At 44.0% G+C, this 8,025-nt stretch overlaps 1 long non-coding RNA gene across 1 annotated transcript in view; it reads right to left on the reverse strand.

Annotated features, from left to right (window-relative positions):
• Window positions 1-8,025, reverse strand: part of LOC117936915 — a 672,281-nt gene that overhangs the window by 569,955 nt on the left and 94,301 nt on the right. The gene's annotated exons all lie outside the window — the stretch shown is intronic.

Raw genomic sequence — 8,025 nt, forward strand, 5'->3', positions numbered from 1 at the left:
TGAGGCAGTTCTGAAGGCAAAAGGGGGTCCAACCCGTTACTAGCATGGGGTACCTAATAAAGAGGCCGGTGAGTGTATACAGACCATTCTAAATGTGATATTACGTAAAGAACAGAGTGCATGATAAACAAAATTAGGATTGAGATTTGAGAGATGTATCGAATGTCTGAGAACCTAAAGATCTTCAAAATGCCAGAAAATTCCCAAACTCAGCACCCCCTATCAATGTCACTGCTCTACTTTAAAGTGGGTTAGCTGGGCTGTGTCTGCCCTGTATGTCTGCTGCTCCTTTGTACAAACTCTCTGTTCTGATCTTCTGTGACGGCCCCGGGGCCAAACGCAGCCGGGATGGACACAAATCCATCTGACAGCTTTGCACTCACATTCCCTGAAGTCTTCCCGACCCATTCCCAAAGGCTTTCCTGGGGACGGCTCAAAGCTCTTCCTGGGGCAACATGATGCAGATGCCAATGTAGGAGTACACCGAGCTGCGCTCCCGAGCGGACCAGCAGCTGAGTGGCCGCGGGGACGATGCCCAGATCTGAACCCAGAACATACACACCCTTCTGTGTGCCTGTGTGTGTGGGAGACAGATGGCTGGGTTAGGCTGGGGAGTCCCCAGGGTGTGTTTCCTCGGTACCTGCAGCATGTGGGGAGACCTGAGGCAGGGAGTGGCACAGGACTTTGACAAAGGAGACCGGGGTTTGTGTCTTGTGCTTGTCCCACATGTCACTGAAACGTACACTTTGTAACCCAACGCACGATCTTTTCCTAAACCTGTTACTGAAATGTACATTTTGTAACCCTACCCACAATATTTTCCAAAACCTACCTGTCACTGAGTTGTGCATTTTGTAAACTCACACACAATCTTTTCTAAACCTGTCTCGTTGTTCCGCGTGTCCACTGAAGTTAGAGGCATAGCTGATCTCAAACCCCCACTGCACCCACAGAAAGACACAAAGTCACAAACTAAAATACCCACACTTTATGTTCAGTGTTCACATTAAAGGGGTTTTGGATGTAGAGGCCTACCTTTTGATGCCAAGAATTCAATTCAGAGTCTGTGTTGCTCTGAGCGTCCACACACTGCATCCCGTGTCACAGCGTGAAGGAGCCATGGGAGGCGAAGGGTGGGATACAAAGGCTGAGGTGGACATGAAAAAGGATGGTATGCTAAACGAATTACAAAATGTTTCGGCCGGCGAGAGCGGTGTGTAGTGGTGTCATGAGGGCGGTAAGGACTTTAAAATGTGTGTGTGTCTCCCAAACCCTTTCATCAAAGGCTCAGTGAAGTCATTTGAAGCTTGAAACGGTGTCATTAGCAGTCAAAGCAGCATGACATGAACAGAAACATGAGTTAGAGACATACAACTGGAGAATATCATGGACGTGCTGGATGGAATGAGCTGATTCATTTGGAAACACAAGTGCCGGGTGTCCACCTACACGCTACGATCAAAAACAATTCCACAGGCCTCACCAGCCATCGAAGCAAGTGTTCCCAACGATGCTCAATGAGAAGCTGCATGTTGGTTTATGTTTATGAATGTATGCTGTAAATTGTAAAAGCAAGCACAATCCAAGAAATATTTATTGTAATGCACCAATGTTTATGTTAAGAATTGACCCCCAAAATGTTTGTTTAAAGTACTAATTTGTAAGGAGTTCCATATTCAAAGATTTAGGGATTTTAACAATCAATATCAGATCACTTAAACAAAGACTAATTTTAAATGTAATCAACTATTGTAACCCTATTGTAAGACCTACTAGCAGACTAAGAGCTGATTTGCCCTATCCAGCTTATAGTATTCTTGTGTATTTTTTTTTTTTATAAATTGACACTCCTTCCTCGATCTCCTAAAAAATGTGAGCCATGTTTACCCAAACACAGAACTAACACAACCCTTGTATGGAGAAGAGATGATGTTTCATTCAACAGAGCCCCATTAAAATTTGTTTTCGCGGTGATCCTCTGCAGAGGTGTAACAAACGTCTTCGGTCACAACGACCCTGGGTTAGAGGGTCAGTTCACACAAATGGTAAGAAGAATGTTTACTTTATTAATCCTGCAAGGGGAAATTCAATGTTTTTCACTTGTCATTCCCACACACAGGCATGTCTGGAGATGTCGGAGCAAGGGGGCGGCCTCACAACACTGCACCCAGAGCATGTGAGGGTTCGGTGCCTACCTATGTGTTGTTTTCGGGTCAAATTTGAAAAAAGCGGTGAAAATGTCAACATTAGAAATATCAAATAACTTTGGAATAAACATCAAAAAAGCACCCACAACGTTGAAAAAGTGACAAAAATGTCGGAAAAAGCAATAATAGTGTTAAAATTCATGGTTGACAAGAAGAAAATACAAGGGTTGGGTGCACCTTGGCAGTGCACCTCTTCACTTCCCAGTCCAAACTCCATACTTGGTCCATGTGGGGACTTAATTGACAAAAATAGGAAACCAAGAACTATTTTCTCACATATCTGCAGTGGTATCTATGCAGTTTGCTTTGGTTTTATGAGCTGAGTTTTTACGTCTGCCTCCAAGACTTCTGCTGCCACCCTTAATGGTTTTGGATGTTAAAGGAATAATATTTCCGCAGAGTAAAAAAGAAACAGAATATCTCCCTTTCTAGATAGACCATATTAGGCGTGTTTAAACAGACTCTCTGCAGAGTTTCATAGACGAGGAGTTCACCAGACTTTGCTCTAAAGATGATCCACAATAATAAACATTTGATTAAAAGTGCAAAGGGTTTTCATCTGAGTATAACAAAATTGGACCACCTCCAGTATGATGTGTTGATCCCAATAAAAATATTAGAACTCATGCTCATGCATAGGGAAAGTTTTACTGTGCATATCAACGATGTTCCGTGGGTTATATCATTTAAAGCAGCACACTGTGCAAAAAAGCTGACACCAAAAGCTGTTGCAGTAACAGAGGAACCAACCAAGTTATCAATACATTTCAAATTGTAATCCCTGATGCTACTCTGTTCCGAAAAGAAGTAATCACATTACTGTGCCCATACAATAGTAACAGAGTCAACAACAACCTAATATCCATGAAAATGAGTTGGTCTGAAGTCCAGGATCATAGCACTTTTCATCCCCTAGAGTGGAGCGCCCTTGCAGACCTGGTGTAATGACTTTGAGTACATCAAGGTACGTAGAGTATGATCAAAGTCCGGGAGAGTGGACATTCCGATTCAGCCGTAATGTGGCATGCAAACACCTTATCGTGTGTCTCTGAAGTAAAGTCACGTAGCAGTAAGTCAGCAAAAAGAAAAAAAAAGATCCTGATAAACAATGCAATGATCACCTACATGCTGACATGAAAGTGAAAGTCTGATACTGGTAATTGGAAAGATAAACTTTCTCTCATTTGACATTCTCTGTGATGAGTTGGAGAAGATGAAACCAGAGGAGCGGTAAGTGTGGCAAAGTTCCCACTACCAGAAACCGGGTTCATCGTCAACTAACTCGTGAAGTAGTGAAATGACAGAGAAAGAAAACTTAGATAATGTACACAAGGAAACTGAAAAACAGGTCCATATATGTGCTATAGGTTCAAAGTTTGAAAACTGAGATAGCAAATGTGAAGTGTTTGCATCGGGAGTATTTATTTAGGGCAAAGTTGCTACTCCTAGTGCGTCCTCCCACAAAAAAAAAAAACACTTCCATAGGTAATTTATCCAAAGCAGAAATTAATATTTACGTTGATAGTGGTGGCGCCCTCTAGTGGACTCTCATAATTATTACAGGAGCAAAGCAGGAAATTGGGTGAGTAGGTAAAGAAAGCCAAATTTGGTTGGGGTAGTGGAAGGGTCAAAAACAGGCTTCTACCCAGCAGACCGAGCTTTCAATATGTAATATTGACAGCTAGTGTTTAAAATAGTTACCACAGTGCAAATTCAAAATCATGGAGAGAGTCGTCTCCTCAACCCCCGCCTCCCCAGACTCAAAGTTCACGGAGGTTGCCAGGCTCAGACTGGGAAATCCAACAATGTTGCTAGATGCTTGTCTCACACATAGACAGTTAAAGAAATGGACCAACAGATCCCGTTGTTTTGAACGGAGACCAGTGAAGGAAGCACTTTTCCGGAGAGCGCTGAGTGTTACTGCTCAGCCTCCATCTGAGCAACGTGTCTGAAAGTTGTAAGTCTTCTGGTAGCTGTGCCAAGAGAAATCTCAATCATTCCCAATCAGCAGAGACGGAGAGCGTAGGTACTGTATGTGTCAGGAGATAACATAGTCACAGACTAATTACAGCTAACTGCTATCTTTAGTATTGGATACTTCCACGATCTGTGCTACAGTATATGGTCTCCTCACTCAGAGAACCAAGGTTACAACGTAACCAGGTGTTCCTTATCATATCTCTCCGCTGTTACACATTCCATATGTACGAGATCTCTTTAAGAAAACCCGTGGGGAGACAGTGCTGCCCAAGCCCAGATAGCTGAAAGACAAGTCATAATGAACACAGGGAAAAGGTGGGAGACCTTATCAAAGGGGATCATCCATTATTCAGCGTATTATGTGGCTCAACATGCAGCATGATACTAGGCTATTATGCATGTCATCAAAATCGAGGTATTGTGCTACTTAATGTTCGGATATTATGCGGCTTACTACATGCCTAATGTGTGGGTCACTACGGGCTAACTGTGCAGTTTGTAGCGCCTTAGCACAGCTTTAAAGTCAGGGCCTGAGGACTCCTGGTCCCATGCCACAACTTTAATGTGGTCCAAGGTTCAGAAATCCACACCCATTCACAGCACCACTCCACCTGTAGAGTAGAGCGGGGATGTCACCTCTACATCTGAGTCTGTCCCCTCCTCCATACCAACTTTGGGAGAGCAGGGGCATTAATCCGGCCTGCCAGAGGTGTCTCTAATGCCTGTTAGCCAACATGACGTCTGAGGAAGGGAATCTGCCAGGACCCCAAACACACCCCCCACTGACCCTGTATCAAGCTTGTAACACATTTTCTACAGGGACCCCTCAGAAAGAGAAGGATCTTTTTGCTCTCTTTCAAATAACCAGCAACAGGCCTCTTTAGTATGTGCCGTTTTTAAATCATATGTTAACATACACGTTCGAAGGGACCGCCCCGGGGGTGGACACACAGCCGCTGCAACCATTGTCACTTTCTTTGTATGGAGACAAGTATTTTCCCTGGGCACGTAAACCAAGCCAGCAATACGCCCGAGGGACTTCAGCATCCATCCACCCCGGGCTTTACCCCTAGGCAGAGAGACGCTGGTTAGGCATCAAACGTGTCTGCTTTTTTACCATACCGCGTGTAAACTGAATAGGTCCGCAATACGCTCCAGAAAGGAAAGAAGCTGACTATACGCCTGCTCAGAACGAGACCCCACATGGCCCGTTAGCTCACGAGGACATTAGCAACCGGACTCCTAAAGACAGTCAAAACTGTTGTCAGGTAGGCTACTTTGTTTGCAACATGGCAACAACAATCCACGGAGGCTGCCAACCGACAGGCTCCTAATTTACCAGGTCAGCAGATTCACTTTTGCAAACCCGCACTTTCCATTTCTCTCTATGAGATTATCTGCACACATGTAATCATACTCCTCAGGTGGAGATGAAATAATCAGGGATTACAGGCCAGCACAGTGCTTTATAGGACACAGCATAGCGTCTTAAAGAAGTATCCACACACCTGACCTCAGGGGAATCATCCCTGTACATATGGAAGTAATGGTGGAAGTCTTGATACGATAGAGAACTAGGTAGTTTCTGTGTCTAAACTGCAACTGTCGTATGATCTGGAGGACTTGTTGATTCGAACACTTTGTCTTGACATACTAAGCCCACTAAAAACTGGAGAGATTTTAGTTTTGAAAAAGTTGGAACTGTAAATATTGAATTGTAAATTGGATGTGAATTTGATCCATCTCAACTTCAATGCCCATGGATTCAAGAATGACATGATAACACAACAGAGGGATTTCTTGATGAGCTCTCTTCTGAATGATTCTTTGAAAAAAATAACTGCATACGTGTATGCAAGTTACACTTTGGAACATGTTAAGATGGATGTTCTAAGTGTTTTGATCGATTGAAGGTTGGTGTGTGTCTGTAACAAGCATGCATGTGGGTGAACACTAGACAAACAAAAGGTCCACCGAGCGTTTGTGCTTTCGTTGAGCATTTGGGCAAACAAATGGGTTTGACACATAAAGCACAGTACTCTCATGAAGAATGCATAAGCCCCGCAGGCAGGCTTAAAACAAACAGTCAACATGTCCAAGACAGGCCTAATACATCTCAGAACATTACACACACACATACACACCCACACGCACACACACACACACACACAGACACACACACACACACACACACACAAAATATGGCAACACCACTGTAAACACTGCATCCATAAAACAATGTTTCTGCTGACAACACAAAGGTGTTCTCCGCCGGCCCTTCCCTCTCCTCCCCTCTTTTTTTTTCTCCCCCACACCCTCTCCCTTCATTCACTTTGTCTCTCTTACTTGGCAACGAGACAGGAAAGCTCACTGCTGTGCAGCAAGTGATCCAGGGACAAATTATTACATGTGTCCATCTGTAAAACAGTGAGCATGTGCTGCATGTGTGTGCATACATTTAGGTGTATACAGGGGCATTGGACTGGGGGGGGACTGATTATCATGTGAGGAGGGCCCAAAAAGATGCTAGAATGAAAAGGGGTGGATGCGGGAGGGGAGGGGCCCAATAAAAATGCATTTCTACATTGCCCAAATATTGTAATACACACCTGGGTGTATATGTGGCCCACATGTATATCTCTGAGTTGTGTGTGTGTGTGTGTGTAAGGGGTAAGTGATGCTGACAGAAACATCCCGCTAGAGAAGAGGGTTGCATGACTCCAGCCCGGCTGTCTTTCTGAGTCCCCCCCCCCCCCTCACTGACTCCTTCCCTAAATTGCATCAGTATGAAAGAGCAAAGAAGAAGTCAGGGGCAGTGTGTGAGACCAGATAAAGATAGGCAAAGTGATATAGATACAGATGGACATTTAAAGTGAAGATGGATAGAAATTCACATCTCTCTTGCCCGCTTCATCCATCTCTGTCCGATCCTTTCTCCATCTCCGCTGTCCAACATCTTTCTCACATCTCACGCTTTTCATCTGCTGTCGCTCTGCTTTAACCCCACGCTTTCAGTGACAAAGTATCTCACGCTTCTGTGAAGTACATGCATGTTTTCACATCCGTTTCAGTGAATAAAGCATGCTTTTATTGTTTTACAAAGATAGTGATTTGAGAGATGTGCCTAAGGAAATCTAGCCTGTAGCGTGTGCCCTGTGGGTACAGACAGCTATTAGGTAATTCTAGATAAGTGAGGCAGAGCTGGTTGGCTGAAACCCAGCTGCATAACATTTACGTACCAAACACAAGAAGTCACATAAGGTGTTCACTTAGCTAATGGATGAGGCTGGCATTGTTGTAGATTTTTCTTATAGTCAGGAAGACCAATTAAAACTGACAATTTGATGATGTTGCTCACAATATGTCCGAAATATTCATCTTATTAAAAGGTGCTCCATACAATATCACACGTTTTTTAGGCAACTTTGGTGTCCCATGCAGTAACCATCTCCCTATCTGCTAGCTGCCTGTCCCCTGAAAATACTGTTAAAAACATCTCCTTACTATCTGCTAGCTGCCTGTCCCCAGATCACACTGTGAAGAACATCTCCTCACTATCTGCTAGCTGCCTGTCCCCTGAACACACTGTAAAAAACATCTACTCACTATATGCTAGCTGCCTGTCCACTGAACACACTGTAAAAACATCTCCTCACTATCTGCTAGCTGCCTGTCCCCTGAACACACTGTAAAAAACATCTCCTCACTATATGCTAGCTGCCTGTCCCCTGAACACACTGTGAAGAACATCTCCTCACTGTCTGCTAGCTGCCTGTCCCCTGAACACACTGTAAAAAACATCTCCTCACTATATGCTAGCTGCCTGTCCCCTGAACAC

Source organism: Etheostoma cragini, chromosome 2 (genome assembly GCF_013103735.1).
Source record: "Etheostoma cragini isolate CJK2018 chromosome 2, CSU_Ecrag_1.0, whole genome shotgun sequence".
Taxonomy (NCBI): domain Eukaryota; kingdom Metazoa; phylum Chordata; class Actinopteri; order Perciformes; family Percidae; genus Etheostoma; species Etheostoma cragini.